This window comes from Phyllobates terribilis, unplaced genomic scaffold (genome assembly GCF_046119375.1).
Source record: "Phyllobates terribilis strain yellow unplaced genomic scaffold, ASM4611937v1 Scaffold_123__1_contigs__length_5148117, whole genome shotgun sequence".
NCBI classification, from domain to species: domain Eukaryota; kingdom Metazoa; phylum Chordata; class Amphibia; order Anura; family Dendrobatidae; genus Phyllobates; species Phyllobates terribilis.
The window spans coordinates 483,199-507,899 of record NW_027362883.1 but is presented as its reverse complement, the minus strand read 5'-3'; the positions used below and the strand labels follow the sequence as shown (position 1 = coordinate 507,899).

Here is a 24,701-nt window from a genome sequence, read left to right as displayed (position 1 = left end):
GCAGCTGTCTACCCTTAGCAGGAGGGCTCCTGATTACATACCTCTCCTGCTGCTGCTGCTGCTGGCTGTCCAGCAGCAGACTGAAGGTGGCTGCTGCTGTGCACAGGTATATAAAGGCTCAGAGCCTATTATGACACGCGCAGCCAGCGTTCCATTGCCACATTCCATCTACTGCAGGCAGGATACCTGGCTGGCTGAATGTCGCTGAGAAGCTCACAGAGACCGCCATAAGCAACAGTTTAACAGAATGCCACAGACTAATCAACCAAACTTTTTGGGTTGGGTTCTCTTTTATAGTCTGCAGGCATTAAATGAAAGAAGTCAGTGTTCCAGCAGAAGGAGACAACGTTTCAGAAAAGGCATTGTAGCAAACCAAAAAAGAAATTTTAAGCGCAGCAGAGTAACCAGCGCACATACCTGTTAGCTCAGGTGAGTTTAAAAGGCTGCTGTTGATAACAAGGGCATTTGCTAAATAGATGGTGTGTGTGCAACAATATACTGAAAGGTCAATTATATTGTGCAGCTTATCTCACCACCTGTAGTTATTTAGGTGAAAGCTCCAAAATGCTTGCCTAATATGTCTGTTTATCCAAAAGGAAGTAAAAAGGGAGAGCTAGAAAGATAGCATTGCATCACATTACATGGCAATGCAATGCACAGTTGCTGAAGTTGAACCAAAATGAGCTTGTAATCTGGCTTCTGCAACTTTGAACATGAAAAATCCAATGAGGAGAAGAAAAGCAAAGCCAAAGAGTCCATCCCAAAATCCGACAAACAAGCAAAATGAACAAAAAACATTGAATTCAATTCTTTCTGATTTTAGAAACTGCATTAAAGAAGGGGTGCACCGGTCCTGGAGATACTGCAATACCAGGTCAATGCGTGGAGTGGACAGAGCAAGCTCTTTTTCCATCTCCCTGTTCTAAAAATCCATTTAATATATGGTCCCCAGATAGGGGACGTATCAGATATTAAACTGATAAGAACAGATACTACACTTGATCTTAGCCAAAAGGCCGAGAAGCGATAACCAGAATTGGTTTCAAACTACGGAGCCACCCAAGGATCCTGAAAAGTCCATTTGTGGAGATGAGCTCCTGTACTCCCGTTAAGAAGACATGTTGTCAACCTCTAGATCCCTTACATGCCTGCACTTTTCGGCTTGCTGCTGCTGCAATCCACGCGTTTTAGATCTGCATAACTCCACCTCTTTAAACACAGCACCTTCACCCCCTGCTGTTCCCACCCGCCTCAACACAGTTGGAAGGGAGGAGAACCAATTAAGGCGGGGGGTGGGGTGGAACGAGCAGCTGTCTACCCTTAGCAGGAGGGCTCCTGATTACATACCTCTCCTGCTGCTGCTGCTGCTGGCTGTCCAGCAGCAGACTGAAGGTGGCTGCTGCTGTGCACAGGTATATAAAGGCTCAGAGCCTATTATGACACGCGCAGCCAGCGTTCCATTGCCACATTCCATCTACTGCAGGCAGGATACCTGGCTGGCTGAATGTCGCTGAGAAGCTCACAGAGACCGCCATAAGCAACAGTTTAACAGAATGCCACAGACTAATCAACCAAACTTTTTGGGTTGGGTTCTCTTTTATAGTCTGCAGGCATTAAATGAAAGAAGTCAGTGTTCCAGCAGAAGGAGACAACGTTTCAGAAAAGGCATTGTAGCAAACCAAAAAAGAAATTTTAAGCGCAGCAGAGTAACCAGCGCACATACCTGTTAGCTCAGGTGAGTTTAAAAGGCTGCTGTTGATAACAAGGGCATTTGCTAAATAGATGGTGTGTGTGCAACAATATACTGAAAGGTCAATTATATTGTGCAGCTTATCTCACCACCTGTAGTTATTTAGGTGAAAGCTCCAAAATGCTTGCCTAATATGTCTGTTTATCCAAAAGGAAGTAAAAAGGGAGAGCTAGAAAGATAGCATTGCATCACATTACATGGCAATGCAATGCACAGTTGCTGAAGTTGAACCAAAATGAGCTTGTAATCTGGCTTCTGCAACTTTGAACATGAAAAATCCAATGAGGAGAAGAAAAGCAAAGCCAAAGAGTCCATCCCAAAATCCGACAAACAAGCAAAATGAACAAAAAACATTGAATTCAATTCTTTCTAATTTTAGAAACTGCATTAAAGAAGGGGTGCACCGGTCCTGGAGATACTGCAATACCAGGTCAATGCGTGGAGTGGACAGAGCAAGCTCTTTTTCCATCTCCCTGTTCTAAAAATCCATTTAATATATGGTCCCCAGATAGGGGACGTATCAGATATTAAACTGATAAGAACAGATACTACACTTGATCTTAGCCAAAAGGCCGAGAAGCGATAACCAGAATTGGTTTCAAACTACGGAGCCACCCAAGGATCCTGAAAAGTCCATTTGTGGAGATGAGCTCCTGGACTCCCGTTAAGAAGACATGTTGTCAACCTCTAGATCCCTTACATGCCTGCACTTTTCGGCTTGCTGCTGCTGCAATCCACGCGTTTTAGATCTGCATAACTCCACCTCTTTAAACACAGCACCTTCACCCCCTGCTGTTCCCACCCGCCTCAACACCGTTGGAAGGGAGGAGAACCAATTAAGGCGGGGGGTGGGGTGGAACGAGCAGCTGTCTACCCTTAGCAGGAGGGCTCCTGATTACATACCTCTCCTGCTGCTGCTGCTGCTGGCTGTCCAGCAGCAGACTGAAGGTGGCTGCTGCTGTGCACAGGTATATAAAGGCTCAGAGCCTATTATGACACGCGCAGCCAGCGTTCCATTGCCACATTCCATCTACTGCAGGCAGGATACCTGGCTGGCTGAATGTCGCTGAGAAGCTCACAGAGACCGCCATAAGCAACAGTTTAACAGAATGCCACAGACTAATCAACCAAACTTTTTGGGTTGGGTTCTCTTTTATAGTCTGCAGGCATTAAATGAAAGAAGTCAGTGTTCCAGCAGAAGGAGACAACGTTTCAGAAAAGGCATTGTAGCAAACCAAAAAAGAAATTTTAAGCGCAGCAGAGTAACCAGCGCACATACCTGTTAGCTCAGGTGAGTTTAAAAGGCTGCTGTTGATAACAAGGGCATTTGCTAAATAGATGGTGTGTGTGCAACAATATACTGAAAGGTCAATTATATTGTGCAGCTTATCTCACCACCTGTAGTTATTTAGGTGAAAGCTCCAAAATGCTTGCCTAATATGTCTGTTTATCCAAAAGGAAGTAAAAAGGGAGAGCTAGAAAGATAGCATTGCATCACATTACATGGCAATGCAATGCACAGTTGCTGAAGTTGAACCAAAATGAGCTTGTAATCTGGCTTCTGCAACTTTGAACATGAAAAATCCAATGAGGAGAAGAAAAGCAAAGCCAAAGAGTCCATCCCAAAATCCAACAAACAAGCAAAATGAACAAAAAACATTGAATTCAATTCTTTCTGATTTTAGAAACTGCATTAAAGAAGGGGTGCACCGGTCCTGGAGATACTGCAATACCAGGTCAATGCGTGGAGTGGACAGAGCAAGCTCTTTTTCCATCTCCCTGTTCTAAAAATCCATTTAATATATGGTCCCCAGATAGGGGACGTATCAGATATTAAACTGATAAGAACAGATACTACACTTGATCTTAGCCAAAAGGCCGAGAAGCGATAACCAGAATTGGTTTCAAACTACGGAGCCACCCAAGGATCCTGAAAAGTCCATTTGTGGAGATGAGCTCCTGGACTCCCGTTAAGAAGACATGTTGTCAACCTCTAGATCCCTTACATGCCTGCACTTTTCGGCTTGCTGCTGCTGCAATCCACGCGTTTTAGATCTGCATAACTCCACCTCTTTAAACACAGCACCTTCACCCCCTGCTGTTCCCACCCGCCTCAACACCGTTGGAAGGGAGGAGAACCAATTAAGGCGGGGGGTGGGGTGGAACGAGCAGCTGTCTACCCTTAGCAGGAGGGCTCCTGATTACATACCTCTCCTGCTGCTGCTGCTGCTGGCTGTCCAGCAGCAGACTGAAGGTGGCTGCTGCTGTGCACAGGTATATAAAGGCTCAGAGCCTATTATGACACGCGCAGCCAGCGTTCCATTGCCACATTCCATCTACTGCAGGCAGGATACCTGGCTGGCTGAATGTCGCTGAGAAGCTCACAGAGACCGCCATAAGCAACAGTTTAACAGAATGCCACAGACTAATCAACCAAACTTTTTGGGTTGGGTTCTCTTTTATAGTCTGCAGGCATTAAATGAAAGAAGTCAGTGTTCCAGCAGAAGGAGACAACGTTTCAGAAAAGGCATTGTAGCAAACCAAAAAAGAAATTTTAAGCGCAGCAGAGTAACCAGCGCACATACCTGTTAGCTCAGGTGAGTTTAAAAGGCTGCTGTTGATAACAAGGGCATTTGCTAAATAGATGGTGTGTGTGCAACAATATACTGAAAGGTCAATTATATTGTGCAGCTTATCTCACCACCTGTAGTTATTTAGGTGAAAGCTCCAAAATGCTTGCCTAATATGTCTGTTTATCCAAAAGGAAGTAAAAAGGGAGAGCTAGAAAGATAGCATTGCATCACATTACATGGCAATGCAATGCACAGTTGCTGAAGTTGAACCAAAATGAGCTTGTAATCTGGCTTCTGCAACTTTGAACATGAAAAATCCAATGAGGAGAAGAAAAGCAAAGCCAAAGAGTCCATCCCAAAATCCGACAAACAAGCAAAATGAACAAAAAACATTGAATTCAATTCTTTCTGATTTTAGAAACTGCATTAAAGAAGGGGTGCACCGGTCCTGGAGATACTGCAATACCAGGTCAATGCGTGGAGTGGACAGAGCAAGCTCTTTTTCCATCTCCCTGTTCTAAAAATCCATTTAATATATGGTCCCCAGATAGGGGACGTATCAGATATTAAACTGATAAGAACAGATACTACACTTGATCTTAGCCAAAAGGCCGAGAAGCGATAACCAGAATTGGTTTCAAACTACGGAGCCACCCAAGGATCCTGAAAAGTCCATTTGTGGAGATGAGCTCCTGTACTCCCGTTAAGAAGACATGTTGTCAACCTCTAGATCCCTTACATGCCTGCACTTTTCGGCTTGCTGCTGCTGCAATCCACGCGTTTTAGATCTGCATAACTCCACCTCTTTAAACACAGCACCTTCACCCCCTGCTGTTCCCACCCGCCTCAACACCGTTGGAAGGGAGGAGAACCAATTAAGGCGGGGGGTGGGGTGGAACGAGCAGCTGTCTACCCTTAGCAGGAGGGCTCCTGATTACATACCTCTCCTGCTGCTGCTGCTGCTGGCTGTCCAGCAGCAGACTGAAGGTGGCTGCTGCTGTGCACAGGTATATAAAGGCTCAGAGCCTATTATGACACGCGCAGCCAGCGTTCCATTGCCACATTCCATCTACTGCAGGCAGGATACCTGGCTGGCTGAATGTCGCTGAGAAGCTCACAGAGACCGCCATAAGCAACAGTTTAACAGAATGCCACAGACTAATCAACCAAACTTTTTGGGTTGGGTTCTCTTTTATAGTCTGCAGGCATTAAATGAAAGAAGTCAGTGTTCCAGCAGAAGGAGACAACGTTTCAGAAAAGGCATTGTAGCAAACCAAAAAAGAAATTTTAAGCGCAGCAGAGTAACCAGCGCACATACCTGTTAGCTCAGGTGAGTTTAAAAGGCTGCTGTTGATAACAAGGGCATTTGCTAAATAGATGGTGTGTGTGCAACAATATACTGAAAGGTCAATTATATTGTGCAGCTTATCTCACCACCTGTAGTTATTTAGGTGAAAGCTCCAAAATGCTTGCCTAATATGTCTGTTTATCCAAAAGGAAGTAAAAAGGGAGAGCTAGAAAGATAGCATTGCATCACATTACATGGCAATGCAATGCACAGTTGCTGAAGTTGAACCAAAATGAGCTTGTAATCTGGCTTCTGCAACTTTGAACATGAAAAATCCAATGAGGAGAAGAAAAGCAAAGCCAAAGAGTCCATCCCAAAATCCGACAAACAAGCAAAATGAACAAAAAACATTGAATTCAATTCTTTCTGATTTTAGAAACTGCATTAAAGAAGGGGTGCACCGGTCCTGGAGATACTGCAATACCAGGTCAATGCGTGGAGTGGACAGAGCAAGCTCTTTTTCCATCTCCCTGTTCTAAAAATCCATTTAATATATGGTCCCCAGATAGGGGACGTATCAGATATTAAACTGATAAGAACAGATACTACACTTGATCTTAGCCAAAAGGCCGAGAAGCGATAACCAGAATTGGTTTCAAACTACGGAGCCACCCAAGGATCCTGAAAAGTCCATTTGTGGAGATGAGCTCCTGGACTCCCGTTAAGAAGACATGTTGTCAACCTCTAGATCCCTTACATGCCTGCACTTTTCGGCTTGCTGCTGCTGCAATCCACGCGTTTTAGATCTGCATAACTCCACCTCTTTAAACACAGCACCTTCACCCCCTGCTGTTCCCACCCGCCTCAACACCGTTGGAAGGGAGGAGAACCAATTAAGGCGGGGGGTGGGGTGGAACGAGCAGCTGTCTACCCTTAGCAGGAGGGCTCCTGATTACATACCTCTCCTGCTGCTGCTGCTGCTGGCTGTCCAGCAGCAGACTGAAGGTGGCTGCTGCTGTGCACAGGTATATAAAGGCTCAGAGCCTATTATGACACGCGCAGCCAGCGTTCCATTGCCACATTCCATCTACTGCAGGCAGGATATCTGGCTGGCTGAATGTCGCTGAGAAGCTCACAGAGACCGCCATAAGCAACAGTTTAACAGAATGCCACAGACTAATCAACCAAACTTTTTGGGTTGGGTTCTCTTTTATAGTCTGCAGGCATTAAATGAAAGAAGTCAGTGTTCCAGCAGAAGGAGACAACGTTTCAGAAAAGGCATTGTAGCAAACCAAAAAAGAAATTTTAAGCGCAGCAGAGTAACCAGCGCACATACCTGTTAGCTCAGGTGAGTTTAAAAGGCTGCTGTTGATAACAAGGGCATTTGCTAAATAGATGGTGTGTGTGCAACAATATACTGAAAGGTCAATTATATTGTGCAGCTTATCTCACCACCTGTAGTTATTTAGGTGAAAGCTCCAAAATGCTTGCCTAATATGTCTGTTTATCCAAAAGGAAGTAAAAAGGGAGAGCTAGAAAGATAGCATTGCATCACATTACATGGCAATGCAATGCACAGTTGCTGAAGTTGAACCAAAATGAGCTTGTAATCTGGCTTCTGCAACTTTGAACATGAAAAATCCAATGAGAAGAAGAAAAGCAAAGCCAAAGAGTCCATCCCAAAATCCGACAAACAAGCAAAATGAACAAAAAACATTGAATTCAATTCTTTCTGATTTTAGAAACTGCATTAAAGAAGGGGTGCACCGGTCCTGGAGATACTGCAATACCAGGTCAATGCGTGGAGTGGACAGAGCAAGCTCTTTTTCCATCTCCCTGTTCTAAAAATCCATTTAATATATGGTCCCCAGATAGGGGACGTATCAGATATTAAACTGATAAGAACAGATACTACACTTGATCTTAGCCAAAAGGCCGAGAAGCGATAACCAGAATTGGTTTCAAACTACGGAGCCACCCAAGCATCCTGAAAAGTCCATTTGTGGAGATGAGCTCCTGGACTCCCGTTAAGAAGACATGTTGTCAACCTCTAGATCCCTTACATGCCTGCACTTTTCGGCTTGCTGCTGCTGCAATCCACGCGTTTTAGATCTGCATAACTCCACCTCTTTAAACACAGCACCTTCACCCCCTGCTGTTCCCACCCGCCTCAACACCGTTGGAAGGGAGGAGAACCAATTAAGGCGGGGGGTGGGGTGGAACGAGCAGCTGTCTACCCTTAGCAGGAGGGCTCCTGATTACATACCTCTCCTGCTGCTGCTGCTGCTGGCTGTCCAGCAGCAGACTGAAGGTGGCTGCTGCTGTGCACAGGTATATAAAGGCTCAGAGCCTATTATGACACGCGCAGCCAGCGTTCCATTGCCACATTCCATCTACTGCAGGCAGGATACCTGGCTGGCTGAATGTCGCTGAGAAGCTCACAGAGACCGCCATAAGCAACAGTTTAACAGAATGCCACAGACTAATCAACCAAACTTTTTGGGTTGGGTTCTCTTTTATAGTCTGCAGGCATTAAATGAAAGAAGTCAGTGTTCCAGCAGAAGGAGACAACGTTTCAGAAAAGGCATTGTAGCAAACCAAAAAAGAAATTTTAAGCGCAGCAGAGTAACCAGCGCACATACCTGTTAGCTCAGGTGAGTTTAAAAGGCTGCTGTTGATAACAAGGGCATTTGCTAAATAGATGGTGTGTGTGCAACAATATACTGAAAGGTCAATTATATTGTGCAGCTTATCTCACCACCTGTAGTTATTTAGGTGAAAGCTCCAAAATGCTTGCCTAATATGTCTGTTTATCCAAAAGGAAGTAAAAAGGGAGAGCTAGAAAGATAGCATTGCATCACATTACATGGCAATGCAATGCACAGTTGCTGAAGTTGAACCAAAATGAGCTTGTAATCTGGCTTCTGCAACTTTGAACATGAAAAATCCAATGAGAAGAAGAAAAGCAAAGCCAAAGAGTCCATCCCAAAATCCGACAAACAAGCAAAATGAACAAAAAACATTGAATTCAATTCTTTCTGATTTTAGAAACTGCATTAAAGAAGGGGTGCACCGGTCCTGGAGATACTGCAATACCAGGTCAATGCGTGGAGTGGACAGAGCAAGCTCTTTTTCCATCTCCCTGTTCTAAAAATCCATTTAATATATGGTCCCCAGATAGGGGACGTATCAGATATTAAACTGATAAGAACAGATACTACACTTGATCTTAGCCAAAAGGCCGAGAAGCGATAACCAGAATTGGTTTCAAACTACGGAGCCACCCAAGGATCCTAAAAAGTCCATTTGTGGAGATGAGCTCCTGGACTCCCGTTAAGAAGACATGTTGTCAACCTCTAGATCCCTTACATGCCTGCACTTTTCGGATTGCTGCTGCTGCAATCCACGCGTTTTAGATCTGCATAACTCCACCTCTTTAAACACAGCACCTTCACCCCCTGCTGTTCCCACCCGCCTCAACACCGTTGGAAGGGAGGAGAACCAATTAAGGCGGGGGGTGGGGTGGAACGAGCAGCTGTCTACCCTTAGCAGGAGGGCTCCTGATTACATACCTCTCCTGCTGCTGCTGCTGCTGGCTGTCCAGCAGCAGACTGAAGGTGGCTGCTGCTGTGCACAGGTATATAAAGGCTCAGAGCCTATTATGACACGCGCAGCCAGCGTTCCATTGCCACATTCCATCTACTGCAGGCAGGATACCTGGCTGGCTGAATGTCGCTGAGAAGCTCACAGAGACCGCCATAAGCAACAGTTTAACAGAATGCCACAGACTAATCAACCAAACTTTTTGGGTTGGGTTCTCTTTTATAGTCTGCAGGCATTAAATGAAAGAAGTCAGTGTTCCAGCAGAAGGAGACAACGTTTCAGAAAAGGCATTGTAGCAAACCAAAAAAGAAATTTTAAGCGCAGCAGAGTAACCAGCGCACATACCTGTTAGCTCAGGTGAGTTTAAAAGGCTGCTGTTGATAACAAGGGCATTTGCTAAATAGATGGTGTGTGTGCAACAATATACTGAAAGGTCAATTATATTGTGCAGCTTATCTCACCACCTGTAGTTATTTAGGTGAAAGTGACGCACTCCCTGGGACATATTCCTTTTTGAGGGGAATACCCGGCACCGGATCAGATGGGGGGTTGTAGTCTCCGAGCGGCTGTGACCCGGCCCGTGCCCAGGGCGTCAAACTCAGTGTTGTGTGGCAGTCTTACAGATCTTATTAAGAGTTCTTTTGTCTCGACTACGCCACCCGTTGTGATGCGGTCACTGTGGCCACCGCTGCAGCAGGGTCCGCTGAGGCTGATGGTGGGTGCGCAGCTTGGTGGGATAATCCCCAACGGGAGGGGTATAGCCTCAGGGGGGACAGGTGTAGAGGATGGGGGTTGTGGTAGTGCAGTGCAGACGGCAATGAAGACAGAGTCGGGTTGTGCAGTTAAGGGTGTTTACTTACTGCAGATGTTGTACTGGTCACTCCAGCTTTGAGTGACCACCCGAGCCGTGCTGCGTCCACCAGGTCCTGGATCCAGCCAACCCCCAAACAAGTCCGGAGCGTGGCCCTGAGCTCTCCTTCTGTCCCGTTCTCTGGCCGTCCCCACCAGTGATCCACCTAGGTCCAGCTCCCTCGGGCCTTCTGTTGGGACACCCTTGGCCTTGGGTTCCCTGACCCTTCATGTGGTGTGCCTTCAGGGTGGATGTGATGGGTGACCGTGACAAAGGCTGCCCACGGTCTCCGGTCTCTGGCTGGGGAGTGTTTTTACCCCCACCAGCTTGGGTTCCGGTACCCTGTGCCGACTCCTCACCCGGTGCTTTAATTTGGGTTCTTGGGTCCTCTCTGCTGTTTCCCCCCTCTGGGTCTTTCTCTCTCTTCTCCTCTCTCACTCTGGGTCCTTCTTCTCCTCTGCTCCTGACTTGTTCTCTGCATCTGACCCTGATCTTAGTTGGTGCCCACCTTATATACACCCTCTATGTGTGAGCTCAGGTGACCAGCACCCAATGAGCTCCTAACTTTACCCAGGCTGCTCCCCCTATCTGCCCCTACACTACTTGGGATGTACCACCCCCCTCCCACTCCAGCCAGGAACAGACTCGGTCGTACCTGCACATTTCTAAGTGGGAGTACCGTCGGTCTGCTCCTCGGAAATGGGATGTGTGTAGTGCATGCAGCCTACCGAGCTCAGATCCACACTCCATCCTTGCCCGGGAGTGGAATATCACACCTCTGGGTTGAGGTGCAATACCCCTGTAGCAGCCGAATCCTCAGGGTGCTACATTCCCCCCTGGTAAATCACAGCACGTCCTCGGGCTGTAAGAACAAAACACCAAAACATACAATTTTTGCATAACCATCATAATAAAACATCATATAAAACATTGTATATATATATATATCAATAAAACTTTTTCATATCAACATTCTCGTCGTCTCTTGTTTCAGGTTCCTCCTCCGGACACTGTGCAACGTGTGTCCGGGAAAAGTGCGACAGTCTCTTAGAAAAACTGGTTTTCTTATAAAACCGGTAGGGGGCGCTTTAGGAAGCGCAACTATATACAGGGGAAGTTGGCCGCTCTCAGTCCTCGGCCAGGTAGAGGGAAGGGAATGGCTGCTCACAGTCCTCAGCCTGTGGGATGAAGGGGTTAACGGGTAAACAGTTCACTCAGCTGGTCCCAACGGGGACTATATATATTTAGCAACAGTCTCTTTATACCCCGGTCGGGTAACTATTTACATCACTGCTCTGCCGCACTCAACGGCGTCTTCCTCCCGCTCTTTGCTTTTTGCTGGTGGTAACTTCAGACCCGTCCGGGTCTTCTTGCTCCTCCTCCTCGCACCGCAACTCCTCCTCCGTCAGGCGGTGTACGTGGAGGGCGTAAGGTCCTTTGGCACACTTGTGCCGGGTAAAGGTGACCTCGTCTCCGATGTAGAGGTCACGACCTCTGTGCCCCTCCGGCAGATGGGACTCCACATCTCTGCGCGTGACAAAGACGTCGCCGGGGGTGTTGTTGTCTCTAATGAAGCCCCACCCGTGCTGCTGGTTGAACTTTATCACTGTCCCGATGGTGCGGGGACAATGCGCTGCACGGGGGTCCCTCCTGGTCCGGCTCTTCTGCTCCGCGCTCCTCACTTGAGCTTGCTGTTCCCGGACCCGCCTCTCTCTCCGCTCCCTCGCAAACGCCTCGAGCTGTTGGCGGCAGCACTCAGCACGCTCCGCTGCAGCCGCCCTGGTTTCCTGAGTGAACCCCATTAGATCTTCTCCGCTGGGGTCCCACTCAAACTGCGCTTCCGCTAGCGGGGGCGAGATCCTTATTACGGGCTTCGGAGCCGGAATCAGGGGTGCACACATGGCCCCAACCCTCCTCTGGTGCTCCAGTTCGTAATACTTCTGGGGCCAGATGAAAGGCTGCCCGTCCGGCCACGTGTGCTGGGCAAACAAGTCCTCTCCCAGACGCGGCACCCTTGGTTTTACGGGTGCGGGCGCGGTGGTGGTGGCGCCCGGGTTGCCCAGGCCTTGCGGCCAGGCCTGGGGCACCTGGAAGGTGAAGGGCACCGTTAGGACGGCGGCGCCCTGGGCTACCTGGCCTTGCGACCAGGCCGGAGGCTCCGCGGAGGTAGGGGGCGCTGTTGGTGATGCGACGCCCGGGAATTCTAGGCCCTGCGACCAGGCTGGTGGTACTTCCTGCTTGGTCACGCTCGGGGTCGAGGCGTGTGACGTCACAGGGGTCGCGGCGGCGGCTTCCGGTTGGGGCCTAGTCTGCGTCGGTGACATGGCGTTTTCGGGCACAGCAGGGGGACTTTCGGGCTCTGCGACGGGGAGCTGGGGCAGGTAAGCGGTGTCTCGGCTTGGGGTATAGGCGTCCCCTTTACCTGCCTCCATGCGTTCGGCTCCCTCCTCGGCGCCGTCTCCGGCCTTGGGTCCTCCCGCGCCATCCTCAGAGGCGGTCTCCTTCCTCATCTCGGCTGGCGTGCTCCGGGTCTTGGTTTCAGCTTGCGTCTTGGTTTCAGCTTGCTGGGCCATCTCCCGGCTCCATTCCGCCAATATCTCGCGCTGTACCCGGGCCATCCTCCGTGCGAGGCCCTCCAGGGCAGTCTGTGCACACTCCCGGTCTCGGGGGAGCTGTGCAAGGACCTCCACTAGGCCTAGTGGGGTCGTGGTGTCCAGCAGGCTCCTGACCAACGGGTCGGTGCTGCTCTGCTCTTCTTCCAGCAGGCTCCTGGCCAGCGGGCCGGTGCTGCTCTGCTCTCTGGACATCTCCGGGTGAGCTTCTCTGCTACTCCTCGTTAGACTTCTTGCCTCCGGGTGCGCTCGCTCCAGACTGCTCCATGCGGCACCCATCCTCGTTCCTTTCTTTCGTCTCCTCCCACTTCGAGGGCGGTCCCGGGGCAACTCGGTGACTGTCAGCTCCAGGGGTAGTTCTTTCACGCTGACAGACACCTCCAGCATCACAGTCTCTGTTGGTGGGGGCGGTTTCCACTTTTGGCGCCATTTTCTGTCCCGGCCCACGATGGGAGGCGGCCTCTCGCCCTCCTTTGGCACGCCCATAATGGCGTCCGCTGCTCTTCCAAGGCGGGAAATCTTCGGATTTGGCGGGAAGCGTCGCCCAGTGGCGGGAAACTCTGCAGATGGCGGGAACAAGCTGGAAATGGCGGACAATCGGCGGGAATCGACTGGTGATGGAGTCCGATGGCGTGGACCCTTCGGAACCGGCAGGAGACTTCTTTCTGAGGTAAACTTGCACTTTTCTTCAGGCACGCAGTACCCGGGTGTTGCGGGCACGTAATCCTGCCGACTACGCCAAAGTTGACGCACCCCCTGGGACATATTCCTTTTTGAGGGGAATACCCGGCACCGGATCAGATGGGGGGTTGTAGTCTCCGAGCGGCTGTGACCCGGCCCGTGCCCAGGGCGTCAAACTCAGTGTTGTGTGGCAGTCTTACAGATCTTATTAAGAGTTCTTTTGTGTCGACTACGCCACCCGTTGTGATGCGGTCACTGTGGCCGCCGCTGCAGCAGGGTCCGCTGAGGCTGATGGTGGGTGCGCAGCTTGGTGGGATAACCCCCAACGGGAGGGGTATAGCCTCAGGGGGGACAGGTGTAGAGGATGGGGGTTGTGGTAGTGCAGTGCAGACGGCAATGAAGACAGAGTCGGGTTGTGCAGTTAAGGGTGTTTACTTACTGCAGATGTTGTACTGGTCACTCCAGCTTTGAGTGACCACCCGAGCCGTGCTGCGTCCACCAGGTCCTGGATCCAGCCAACCCCCAAACAAGTCCGGAGCGTGGCCCTGAGCTCTCCTTCTGTCCCGTTCTCTGGCCGTCCCCACCAGTGATCCACCTAGGTCCAGCTCCCTCGGGCCTTCTGTTGGGACACCCTTGGCCTTGGGTTCCCTGACCCTTCATGTGGTGTGCCTTCAGGGTGGATGTGATGGGTGACCGTGACAAAGGCTGCCCACGGTCTCCGGTCTCTGGCTGGGGAGTGTTTTTACCCCCACCAGCTTGGGTTCCGGTACCCTGTGCCGACTCCTCACCCGGTGCTTTAATTTGGGTTCTTGGGTCCTCTCTGCTGTTTCCCCCCTCTGGGTCTTTCTCTCTCTTCTCCTCTCTCACTCTGGGTCCTTCTTCTCCTCTGCTCCTGACTTGTTCTCTGCATCTGACCCTGATCTTAGTTGGTGCCCACCTTATATACACCCTCTATGTGTGAGCTCAGGTGACCAGCACCCAATGAGCTCCTAACTTTACCCAGGCTGCTCCCCCTATCTGCCCCTACACTACTTGGGATGTACCACCCCCCTCCCACTCCAGCCAGGAACAGACTCGGTCGTACCTGCACATTTCTAAGTGGGAGTACCGTCGGTCTGCTCCTCGGAAATGGGATGTGTGTAGTGCATGCAGCCTACCGAGCTCAGATCCACACTCCATCCTTGCCCGGGAGTGGAATATCACACCTCTGGGTTGAGGTGCAATACCCCTGTAGCAGCCGAATCCTCAGGGTGCTACAAAAGCTCCAAAATGCTTGCCTAATATGTCTGTTTATCCAAAAGGAAGTAAAAAGGGAGAGCTAGAAAGATAGCATTGCATCACATTACATGGCAATGCAATGCACAGTTGCTGAAGTTGAACCAAAATGAGCTTGTAATCTGGCTTCTGCAACTTTGAACATGAAAAATCCAATGAGGAGAAGAAAAGCAGAGCCAAAGAGTCCATCCCAAAATCCGACAAACAAGCAAAATGAACAAAAAACATTGAATTCAATTCTTTCTGATTTTAGAAACTGCATTAAAGAAGGGGTGCACCGGTCCTGGAGATACTGCAATACCAGGTCAATGCGTGGAGTGGACAGAGCAAGCTCTTTTTCCATCTCCCTGTTCTAAAAATCCATTTAATAGATGGTCCCCAGATAGGGGACGTATCAGATATTAAACTGATAAGTACAGATACTACACTTGATCTTAGCCAAAAGGCCGAGAAGCGATAACCAGAATTGGTTTCAAACTACGGAGCCACCCAAGGATCCTAAAAAGTCCATTTGTGGAGATGAGCTCCTGGACTCCCGTTAAGAAGACATGTTGTCAACCTCTAGATCCCTTACATGCCTGCACTTTTCGGCTTGCTGCTGCTGCAATCCACGCGTTTTAGATCTGCATAACTCCACCTCTTTAAAGACAGCACCTTCACCCCCTGCTGTTCCCACCCGCCTCAACACCGTTGGAAGGGAGGAGAACCAATTAAGGCGGGGGGTGGGGTGAAACGAGCAGCTGTCTACCCTTAGCAGGAGGGCTCCTGATTACATACCTCTCCTGCTGCTGCTGCTGCTGGCTGTCCAGCAGCAGACTGAAGGTGGCTGCTGCTGTGCACAGGTATATAAAGGCTCAGAGCCTATTATGACACGCGCAGCCAGCGTTCCATTGCCACATTCCATCTACTGCAGGCAGGATACCTGGCTGGCTGAATGTCGCTGAGAAGCTCACAGAGACCGCCATAAGCAACAGTTTAACAGAATGCCACAGACTAATCAACCAAACTTTTTGGGTTGGGTTCTCTTTTATAGTCTGCAGGCATTAAATGAAAGAAGTCAGTGTTCCAGCAGAAGGAGACAACGTTTCAGAAAAGGCATTGTAGCAAACCAAAAAAGAAATTTTAAGCGCAGCAGAGTAACCAGCGCACATACCTGTTAGCTCAGGTGAGTTTAAAAGGCTGCTGTTGATAACAAGGGCATTTGCTAAATAGATGGTGTGTGTGCAACAATATACTGAAAGGTCAATTATATTGTGCAGCTTATCTCACCACCTGTAGTTATTTAGGTGAAAGCTCCAAAATGCTTGCCTAATATGTCTGTTTATCCAAAAGGAAGTAAAAAGGGAGAGCTAGAAAGATAGCATTGCATCACATTACATGGCAATGCAATGCACAGTTGCTGAAGTTGAACCAAAATGAGCTTGTAATCTGGCTTCTGCAACTTTGAACATGAAAAATCCAATGAGGAGAAGAAAAGCAGAGCCAAAGAGTCCATCCCAAAATCCGACAAACAAGCAAAATGAACAAAAAACATTGAATTCAATTCTTTCTGATTTTAGAAACTGCATTAAAGAAGGGGTGCACCGGTCCTGGAGATACTGCAATACCAGGTCAATGCGTGGAGTGGACAGAGCAAGCTCTTTTTCCATCTCCCTGTTCTAAAAATCCATTTAATAGATGGTCCCCAGATAGGGGACGTATCAGATATTAAACTGATAAGAACAGATACTACACTTGATCTTAGCCAAAAGGCCGAGAAGCGATAACCAGAATTGGTTTCAAACTACGGAGCCACCCAAGGATCCTAAAAAGTCCATTTGTGGAGATGAGCTCCTGGACTCCCGTTAAGAAGACATGTTGTCAACCTCTAGATCCCTTACATGCCTGCACTTTTCGGCTTGCTGCTGCTGCAATCCACGCGTTTTAGATCTGCATAACTCCACCTCTTTAAAGACAGCACCTTCACCCCCTGCTGTTCCCACCCGCCTCAACACCGTTGGAAGGGAGGAGAACCAATTAAGGCGGGGGGTGGGGTGAAACGAGCAGCTGTCTACCCTTAGCAGGAGGGCTCCTGATTACATACCTCTCCTGCTGCTGCTGCTGCTGGCTGTCCAGCAGCAGACTGAAGGTGGCTGCTGCTGTGCACAGGTATATAAAGGCTCAGAGCCTATTATGACACGCGCAGCCAGCGTTCCATTGCCACATTCCATCTACTGCAGGCAGGATACCTGGCTGGCTGAATGTCGCTGAGAAGCTCACAGAGACCGCCATAAGCAACAGTTTAACAGAATGCCACAGACTAATCAACCAAACTTTTTGGGTTGGGTTCTCTTTTATAGTCTGCAGGCATTAAATGAAAGAAGTCAGTGTTCCAGCAGAAGGAGACAACGTTTCAGAAAAGGCATTGTAGCAAACCAAAAAAGAAATTTTAAGCGCAGCAGAGTAACCAGCGCACATACCTGTTAGCTCAGGTGAGTTTAAAAGGCTGCTGTTGATAACAAGGGCATTTGCTAAATAGATGGTGTGTGTGCAACAATATACTGAAAGGTCAATTATATTGTGCAGCTTATCTCACCACCTGTAGTTATTTAGGTGAAAGCTCCAAAATGCTTGCCTAATATGTCTGTTTATCCAAAAGGAAGTAAAAAGGGAGAGCTAGAAAGATAGCATTGCATCACATTACATGGCAATGCAATGCACAGTTGCTGAAGTTGAACCAAAATGAGCTTGTAATCTGGCTTCTGCAACTTTGAACATGAAAAATCCAATGAGGAGAAGAAAAGCAGAGCCAAAGAGTCCATCCCAAAATCCGACAAACAAGCAAAATGAACAAAAAACATTGAATTCAATTCTTTCTGATTTTAGAAACTGCATTAAAGAAGGGGTGCACCGGTCCTGGAGATACTGCAATACCAGGTCAATGCGTGGAGTGGACAGAGCAAGCTCTTTTTCCATCTCCCTGTTCTAAAAATCCATTTAATATATGGTCCCCAGATAGGGGACGTATCAGATATTAAACTGATAAGAACAGATACTACACTTGATCTTAGCCAAAAGGCCGAGAAGCGATAACCAGAATTGGTTTCAAACTACGGAGCCACCCAAGGATCCTAAAAAGTCCATTTGTGGAGATGAGCTCCTGGACTCCCGTTAAGAAGACATGTTGTCAACCTCTAGATCCCTTACATGCCTGCACTTTTCGGCTTGCTGCTGCTGCAATCCACGCGTTTTAGATCTGCATAACTCCACCTCTTTAAACACAGCACCTTCACCCCCTGCTGTTCCCACCCGCCTCAACACCGTTGGAAGGGAGGAGAACCAATTAAGGCGGGGGGTGGGGTGGAACGAGCAGCTGTCTACCCTTAGCAGGAGGGCTCCTGATTACATACCTCTCCTGCTGCTGCTGCTGCTGGCTGTCCAGCAGCAGACTGAAGGTGGCTGCTGCTGTGCACAGGTATATAAAGGCTCAGAGCCTATTATGACACGCGCAGCCAGCGTTCCATTGCCACATTCCATCTACTGCAGGCAGGATACCTGGCTGGCTGAATGTCGCTGAGAAGCTCACAGAGACCGCCATAAGCAACAGTTTAACAGAATGCCACAGACTAATCAACCAAACTTTTTGGGTTGGGTTCTCTTTTATAGTCTGCAGGCATTAAATGAAAGAAGTCAGTGTTCCAGCAGAAGGAGACAACGTTTCAGAAAAGGCATTGTAGCAAACCAAAAAAGAAATTTTAAGCGCAGCAGAGTAACCAGCGCACATACCTGTTAGCTCAGGTGAGTTTAAAAGGCTGCTGTTGATAACAAGGGCATTTGCTAAATAGATGGTGTGTGTGCAACAATATACTGAAAGGTCAATTATATTGTGCAGCTTATCTCACCACCTGTAGTTATTTAGGTGAAAGCTCCAAAATGCTTGCCTAATATGTCTGTTTATCCAAAAGGAAGTAAAAAGGGAGAGCTAGAAAGATAGCATTGCATCACATTACATGGCAATGCAATGCACAGTTGCTGAAGTTGAACCAAAATGAGCTTGTAATCTGGCTTCTGCAACTTTGAACATGAAAAATCCAATGAGGAGAAGAAAAGCAGAGCCAAAGAGTCCATCCCAAAATCCGACAAACAAGCAAAATGAACAAAAAACATTGAATTCAATTCTTTCTGATTTTAGAAACTGCATTAAAGAAGGGGTGCACCGGTCCTGGAGATACTGCAATACCAGGTCAATGCGTGGAGTGGACAGAGCAAGCTCTTTTTCCATCTCCCTGTTCTAAAAATCCATTTAATATATGGTCCCCAGATAGGGGACGTATCAGATATTAAACTGATAAGAACAGATACTACACTTGATCTTAGCCAAAAGGCCGAGAAGCGATAACCAGAATTGGTTTCAAACTACGGAGCCACCCAAGGATCCTAAAAAGTCCATTTGTGGAGATGAGCTCCTGGACTCCCGTTAAGAAGACATGTTGTCAACCTCTAGATCCCTTACATGCCTGCACTTTTCGGCTTGCTGCTGCTGCAATCCACGCGTTTTAGATCTGCATAACTCCACCTCTTTAAACACAGCACCTTCACCCCCTGCTGTTCCCACCCGCCTCAACACCGTTGGAAGGGAGGAGAACCAATTAAGGCGGGGGGTGGGGTGGAACGAGCAGCTGTCTACCCTTAGCAGGAGGGCTCCTGATTACATACCTCTCCTGCTGCTGCTGCTGCTGGCTGTCCAGCAGCAGACTGAAGGTGGCTGCTGCTGTGCACAGGTATATAAAGGCTCAGAGCCTATTATGACACGCGCAGCCAGCGTTCCATTGCCACATTCCATCTACTGCAGGCAGGATACCTGGCTGGCTGAATGTCGCTGAGAAGCTCACAGAGACCGCCATAAGCAACAGTTTAACAGAATGCCACAGACTAATCAACCAAACTTTTTGGGTTGGGTTCTCTTTTATAGTCTGCAGGCATTAAATGAAAGAAGTCAGTGTTCCAGCAGAAGGAGACAACGTTTCAGAAAAGGCATTGTAGCAAACCAAAAAAGAAATTTTAAGCGCAGCAGAGTAACCAGCGCACATACCTGTTAGCTCAGGTGAGTTTAAAAGGCTGCTGTTGATAACAAGGGCATTTGCTAAATAGATGGTGTGTGTGCAACAATATACTGAAAGGTCAATTATATTGTGCAGCTTATCTCACCACCTGTAGTTATTTAGGTGAAAGCTCCAAAATGCTTGCCTAATATGTCTGTTTATCCAAAAGGAAGTAAAAAGGGAGAGCTAGAAAGATAGCATTGCATCACATTACATGGCAATGCAATGCACAGTTGCTGAAGTTGAACCAAAATGAGCTTGTAATCTGGCTTCTGCAACTTTGAACATGAAAAATCCAATGAGGAGAAGAAAAGCAGAGCCAAAGAGTCCATCCCAAAATCCGACAAACAAGCAAAATGAACAAAAAACATTGAATTCAATTCTTTCTGATTTTAGAAACTGCATTAAAGAAGGGGTGCACCGGTCCTGGAGATACTGCAATACCAGGTCAATGCGTGGAGTGGACAGAGCAAGCTCTTTTTCCATCTCCCTGTTCTAAAAATCCATTTAATATATGGTCCCCAGATAGGGGACGTATCAGATATTAAACTGATAAGAACAGATACTACACTTGATCTTAGCCAAAAGGCCGAGAAGCGATAACCAGAATTGGTTTCAAACTACGGAGCCACCCAAGGATCCTAAAAAGTCCATTTGTGGAGATGAGCTCCTGGACTCCCGTTAAGAAGACATGTTGTCAACCTCTAGATCCCTTACATGCCTGCACTTTTCGGCTTGCTGCTGCTGCAATCCACGCGTTTTAGATCTGCATAACTCCACCTCTTTAAACACAGCACCTTCACCCCCTGCTGTTCCCACCCGCCTCAACACCGTTGGAAGGGAGGAGAACCAATTAAGGCAGGGGGTGGGGTGGAACGAGCAGCTGTCTACCCTTAGCAGGAGGGCTCCTGATTACATACCTCTCCTGCTGCTGCTGCTGCTGGCTGTCCAGCAGCAGACTGAAGGTGGCTGCTGCTGTGCACAGGTATATAAAGGCTCAGAGCCTATTATGACAGGCGCAGCCAGCGTTCCATTGCCACATTCCATCTACTGCAGGCAGGATACCTGGCTGGCTGAATGTCGCTGAGAAGCTCACAGAGACCGTCATAAGCAACAGTTTAACAGAATGCCACAGACTAATCAACCAAACTTTTTGGGTTGGGTTCTCTTTTATAGTCTGCAGGCATTAAATGAAAGAAGTCAGTGTTCCAGCAGAAGGAGACAACGTTTCAGAAAAGGCATTGTAGCAAACCAAAAAAGAAATTTTAAGCGCAGCAGAGTAACCAGCGCACATACCTGTTAGCTCAGGTGAGTTTAAAAGGCTGCTGTTGATAACAAGGGCATTTGCTAAATAGATGGTGTGTGTGCAACAATATACTGAAAGGTCAATTATATTGTGCAGCTTATCTCACCACCTGTAGTTATTTAGGTGAAAGCTCCAAAATGCTTGCCTAATATGTCTGTTTATCCAAAAGGAAGTAAAAAGGGAGAGCTAGAAAGATAGCATTGCATCACATTACATGGCAATGCAATGCACAGTTGCTGAAGTTGAACCAAAATGAGCTTGTAATCTGGCTTCTGCAACTTTGAACATGAAAAATCCAATGAGGAGAAGAAAAGCAGAGCCAAAGAGTCCATCCCAAAATCCGACAAACAAGCAAAATGAACAAAAAACATTGAATTCAATTCTTTCTGATTTTAGAAACTGCATTAAAGAAGGGGTGCACCGGTCCTGGAGATACTGCAATACCAGGTCAATGCGTGGAGTGGACAGAGCAAGCTCTTTTTCCATCTCCCTGTTCTAAAAATCCATTTAATATATGGTCCCCAGATAGGGGACGTATCAGATATTAAACTGATAAGAACAGATACTACACTTGATCTTAGCCAAAAGGCCGAGAAGCGATAACCAGAATTGGTTTCAAACTACGGAGCCACCCAAGGATCCTAAAAAGTCCATTTGTGGAGATGAGCTCCTGGACTCCCGTTAAGAAGACATGTTGTCAACCTCTAGATCCCTTACATGCCTGCACTTTTCGGCTTGCTGCTGCTGCAATCCACGCGTTTTAGATCTGCATAACTCCACCTCTTTAAACACAGCACCTTCACCCCCTGCTGTTCCCACCCGCCTCAACACCGTTGGAAGGGAGGAGAACCAATTAAGGCGGGGGGTGGGGTGGAACGAGCAGCTGTCTACCCTTAGCAGGAGGGCTCCTGATTACATACCTCTCCTGCTGCTGCTGCTGCTGGCTGTCCAGCAGCAGACTGAAGGTGGCTGCTGCTGTGCACAGGTATATAAAGGCTCAGAGCCTATTATGACACGCGCAGCCAGCGTTCCATTGCCACATTCCATCTACTGCAGGCAGGATACCTGGCTGGCTGAATGTCGCTGAGAAGCTCACAGAGACCGCCATAAGCAACAGTTTAACAGAATGCCACAGACTAATCAACCAAACTTTTTGGGTTGGGTTCTCTTTTATAGTCTGCAGGCATTAAATGAAAGAAGTCAGTGTTCCAGCAGAAGGAGACAACGTTTCAGAAAAGGCATTGTAGCAAACCAAAAAAGAAATTTTAAGCGCAGCAGAGTAACCAGCGCACATACCTGTTAGCTCAGGTGAGTTTAAAAGGCTGCTGTTGATAACAAGGGCATTTGCTAAATAGATGGTGTGTGTGCAACAATATACTGAAAGGTCAATTATATTGTGCAGCTTATCTCACCACCTGTAGTTATTTAGGTGAAAGCTCCAAAATGCTTGCGTAATATGTCTGTTTATCCAAAAGGAAGTAAAAAGGGAGAGCTAGAAAGATAGCATTGCATCACATTACATGGCAATGCAATGCACAGTTGCTGAAGTTGAACCAAAATGAGCTTGTAATCTGGCTTCTGCAACTTTGAACATGAAAAATCCAATGAGGAGAAGAAAAGCAGAGCCAAAGAGTCCATCCCAAAATCCGACAAACAAGCAAAATGAACAAAAAACATTGAATTCAATTCTTTCTGATTTTAGAAACTGCATTAAAGAAGGGGTGCACCGGTCCTGGAGATACTGCAATACCAGGTCAATGCGTGGAGTGGACAGAGCAAGCTCTTTTTCCATCTCCCTGTTCTAAAAATCCATTTAATATATGGTCCCCAGATAGGGGACGTATCAGATATTAAACTGATAAGAACAGATACTACACTTGATCTTAGCCAAAAGGCCGAGAAGCAATAACCAGAATTGGTTTCAAACTGCGGAGCCACCCAAGGATCCTAAAAAGTCCATTTGTGGAGATGAGCTCCTGGACTCCCGTTAAGAAGACATGTTGTCAACCTCTAGATCCCTTACATGCCTGCACTTTTCGGCTTGCTGCTGCTGCAATCCACGCGTTTTAGATCTGCATAACTCCACCTCTTTAAACACAGCACCTTCACCCCCTGCTGTTCCCACCCGCCTCAACACCGTTGGAAGGGAGGAGAACCAATTAAGGCGGGGGGTGGGGTGGAACGAGCAGCTGTCTACCCTTAGCAGGAGGGCTCCTGATTACATACCTCTCCTGCTGCTGCTGGCTGTCCAGCAGCAGACTGAAGGTGGCTGCTGCTGTGCACAGGTATATAAAGGCTCAGAGCCTATTATGACACGCGCAGCCAGCGTTCCATTGCCACATTCCATCTACTGCAGGCAGGATACCTGGCTGGCTGAATGTCGCTGAGAAGCTCACAGAGACCGCCATAAGCAACAGTTTAACAGAATGCCACAGACTAATCAACCAAACTTTTTGGGTTGGGTTCTCTTTTATAGTCTGCAGGCATTAAATGAAAGAAGTCAGTGTTCCAGCAGAAGGAGACAACGTTTCAGAAAAGGCATTGTAGCAAACCAAAAAAGAAATTTTAAGCGCAGCAGAGTAACCAGCGCACATACCTGTTAGCTCAGGTGAGTTTAAAAGGCTGCTGTTGATAACAAGGGCATTTGCTAAATAGATGGTGTGTGTGCAACAATATACTGAAAGGTCAATTATATTGTGCAGCTTATCTCACCACCTGTAGTTATTTAGGTGAAAGCTCCAAAATGCTGGCGTAATATGTCTGTTTATCCAAAAGGAAGTAAAAAGGGAGAGCTAGAAAGATAGCATTGCATCACATTACATGGCAATGCAATGCACAGTTGCTGAAGTTGAACCAAAATGAGCTTGTAATCTGGCTTCTGCAACTTTGAACATGAAAAATCCAATGAGGAGAAGAAAAGCAGAGCCAAAGAGTCCATCCCAAAATCCGACAAACAAGCAAAATGAACAAAAAACATTGAATTCAATTCTTTCTGATTTTAGAAACTGCATTAAAGAAGGGGTGCACCGGTCCTGGAGATACTGCAATACCAGGTCAATGCGTGGAGTGGACAGAGCAAGCTCTTTTTCCATCTCCCTGTTCTAAAAATCCATTTAATATATGGTCCCCAGATAGGGGACGTATCAGATATTAAACTGATAAGAACAGATACTACACTTGATCTTAGCCAAAAGGCCGAGAAGCAATAACCAGAATTGGTTTCAAACTACGGAGCCACCCAAGGATCCTAAAAAGTCCATTTGTGGAGATGAGCTCCTGGACTCCCGTTAAGAAGACATGTTGTCAACCTCTAGATCCCTTACATGCCTGCACTTTTCGGCTTGCTGCTGCTGCAATCCACGCGTTTTAGATCTGCATAACTCCACCTCTTTAAACACAGCACCTTCACCCCCTGCTGTTCCCACCCGCCTCAACACCGTTGGAAGGGAGGAGAACCAATTAAGGCGGGGGGTGGGGTGGAACGAGCAGCTGTCTACCCTTAGCAGGAGGGCTCCTGATTACATACCTCTCCTGCTGCTGCTGGCTGTCCAGCAGCAGACTGAAGGTGGCTGCTGCTGTGCACAGGTATATAAAGGCTCAGAGCCTATTATGACACGCGCAGCCAGCGTTCCATTGCCACATTCCATCTACTGCAGGCAGGATACCTGGCTGGTTGAATGTC

The 24,701-nt window shown here is 47.7% G+C and overlaps 15 non-coding genes across 15 annotated transcripts; all 15 read right to left on the bottom strand.

Moving 5' to 3' along the window:
* Positions 1-837: 837 nt before the first annotated feature.
* LOC141202876 (U2 spliceosomal RNA) lies at positions 838-1,028 on the bottom strand. The gene has a single exon (XR_012274024.1). It is a non-coding gene; the product is annotated as a U2 spliceosomal RNA (small nuclear RNA).
* Positions 1,029-2,143: 1,115 nt separating this feature from the next.
* LOC141202875 (U2 spliceosomal RNA) lies at positions 2,144-2,334 on the bottom strand. The gene has a single exon (XR_012274023.1). It is a non-coding gene; the product is annotated as a U2 spliceosomal RNA (small nuclear RNA).
* A 1,115-nt stretch (positions 2,335-3,449) lies between these two features.
* On the bottom strand, positions 3,450-3,640 carry LOC141202874 (U2 spliceosomal RNA). Its single transcript, XR_012274022.1, has one exon. It is a non-coding gene; the product is annotated as a U2 spliceosomal RNA (small nuclear RNA).
* Positions 3,641-4,755: 1,115 nt separating this feature from the next.
* On the bottom strand, positions 4,756-4,946 carry LOC141202873 (U2 spliceosomal RNA). The gene has a single exon (XR_012274021.1). It is a non-coding gene; the product is annotated as a U2 spliceosomal RNA (small nuclear RNA).
* A 1,115-nt stretch (positions 4,947-6,061) lies between these two features.
* On the bottom strand, positions 6,062-6,252 carry LOC141202872 (U2 spliceosomal RNA). Its single transcript, XR_012274020.1, has one exon. It is a non-coding gene; the product is annotated as a U2 spliceosomal RNA (small nuclear RNA).
* Positions 6,253-7,367: 1,115 nt separating this feature from the next.
* Positions 7,368-7,558, bottom strand: LOC141202871 (U2 spliceosomal RNA). Its single transcript, XR_012274019.1, has one exon. It is a non-coding gene; the product is annotated as a U2 spliceosomal RNA (small nuclear RNA).
* A 1,115-nt stretch (positions 7,559-8,673) lies between these two features.
* On the bottom strand, positions 8,674-8,864 carry LOC141202869 (U2 spliceosomal RNA). The gene has a single exon (XR_012274017.1). It is a non-coding gene; the product is annotated as a U2 spliceosomal RNA (small nuclear RNA).
* A 6,035-nt stretch (positions 8,865-14,899) lies between these two features.
* On the bottom strand, positions 14,900-15,090 carry LOC141202413 (U2 spliceosomal RNA). The gene has a single exon (XR_012273687.1). It is a non-coding gene; the product is annotated as a U2 spliceosomal RNA (small nuclear RNA).
* A 1,115-nt stretch (positions 15,091-16,205) lies between these two features.
* LOC141202245 (U2 spliceosomal RNA) lies at positions 16,206-16,396 on the bottom strand. Its single transcript, XR_012273525.1, has one exon. It is a non-coding gene; the product is annotated as a U2 spliceosomal RNA (small nuclear RNA).
* Positions 16,397-17,511: 1,115 nt separating this feature from the next.
* LOC141202868 (U2 spliceosomal RNA) lies at positions 17,512-17,702 on the bottom strand. The gene has a single exon (XR_012274016.1). It is a non-coding gene; the product is annotated as a U2 spliceosomal RNA (small nuclear RNA).
* A 1,115-nt stretch (positions 17,703-18,817) lies between these two features.
* Positions 18,818-19,008, bottom strand: LOC141202867 (U2 spliceosomal RNA). Its single transcript, XR_012274015.1, has one exon. It is a non-coding gene; the product is annotated as a U2 spliceosomal RNA (small nuclear RNA).
* A 1,115-nt stretch (positions 19,009-20,123) lies between these two features.
* LOC141202865 (U2 spliceosomal RNA) lies at positions 20,124-20,314 on the bottom strand. The gene has a single exon (XR_012274014.1). It is a non-coding gene; the product is annotated as a U2 spliceosomal RNA (small nuclear RNA).
* A 1,115-nt stretch (positions 20,315-21,429) lies between these two features.
* LOC141202864 (U2 spliceosomal RNA) lies at positions 21,430-21,620 on the bottom strand. Its single transcript, XR_012274013.1, has one exon. It is a non-coding gene; the product is annotated as a U2 spliceosomal RNA (small nuclear RNA).
* A 1,115-nt stretch (positions 21,621-22,735) lies between these two features.
* On the bottom strand, positions 22,736-22,926 carry LOC141202216 (U2 spliceosomal RNA). The gene has a single exon (XR_012273497.1). It is a non-coding gene; the product is annotated as a U2 spliceosomal RNA (small nuclear RNA).
* Positions 22,927-24,035: 1,109 nt separating this feature from the next.
* Positions 24,036-24,226, bottom strand: LOC141202214 (U2 spliceosomal RNA). The gene has a single exon (XR_012273496.1). It is a non-coding gene; the product is annotated as a U2 spliceosomal RNA (small nuclear RNA).
* Positions 24,227-24,701: the final 475 nt, after the last annotated feature.